The following is a 1187-nucleotide window of genomic DNA, read 5'->3' as shown; positions in this document are numbered from 1 at the left end:
ATCCTGTCAATTATATTTCTGTTTACATTCTTGATATAGCTGTACTTTTCCTCAGTTATACCTTCATTGAATTTCTTTCCACAATCCCTTGGGTATAGTCATTCCTTTCTTCAACTCTTTGTATTGCCTCCAGAACTCTCTGAAGGGCTGGTTTTGTGGACATGAATTCCTGCAGACTATTGATGTCATGGAAGATTTTTCTTTCCCCTTCAACTATAATAGACATATTGGCTGGGTATAGTAATCTGAGTTGGCATCTCTGGTCATTTAAAACTGGGAATACTTTGGTCCAGTCTCTTCTGGCTTTCATAGTTTGCATTGAAAAGACAGGTGTAATCCTAATGGGTTTTCCTTTATATGTGACTTCTTGTTTCTGTTTTGCAGCTTTCACTATTGTCTCTTTGTTTTGTACATGTAGTGTTTTTACTATGTTGTGCCCTGGAGAGTTTCTTTTCTGGTCCTGTTTAGTGTTCAATATGTTTCTTGTATTTGTATGGGCACGTCTTTCTTTAATTTTTGGAAATTTTCTTCCATGATTCTGTTGAAGATCCGGTCCGTGCCATTATCATGGTGTTCTTCTCCTTCCTGTATACCTATGATTCATAAGGTTGGTCTTTTTTTATGGTGTCATACAATTCCTGCATATTCCATTCTTGTGATTTCTTAAATTTGTCCTAATCTTTGCTTGAGCGGTCTAGCTCGTCCACTTTATCGTTTTGGAAATTTTCTTCCATGATTCTGTTGAAGATCCGGTCCGTGCCATTATCATGGTGTTCTTCTCCTTCCTGTATACCTATGATTCATAAGGTTGGTCTTTTTTTATGGTGTCATACAATTCCTGCATATTCCATTCTTGTGATTTCTTAAATTTGTCCTAATCTTTGCTTGAGCGGTCTAGCTCGTCCACTTTATCGTCCAGTCTTGATATTCTGTTTCCATTTCATTCATCCTATTGGTGAGGCTTTCTCCTGTTGTTTCTAATTGGCTTACTGAGTGTTTTACTTCCTTCTTCAATTCAGCCTGAGTATTCTTCAATATTTCTAACTCTTTTCTGAATTCATTCAGAAGTTTATCCCTATCTTCCTTCACTTCTTTGATTTCTTTGTGTGTTCTTTAAATTCACTGAATTCTTTTATCATGTTTATAATTGTTCTTTTGAGTTCCATGTCCTGCATTATCTCTAGGGG

Source organism: Nannospalax galili, unplaced genomic scaffold (genome assembly GCF_000622305.1).
Source record: "Nannospalax galili isolate Female #2095 unplaced genomic scaffold, S.galili_v1.0 scaffold251, whole genome shotgun sequence".
Classification (NCBI taxonomy): domain Eukaryota; kingdom Metazoa; phylum Chordata; class Mammalia; order Rodentia; family Spalacidae; genus Nannospalax; species Nannospalax galili.
Note: the sequence above shows the minus strand (reverse complement) of the source record.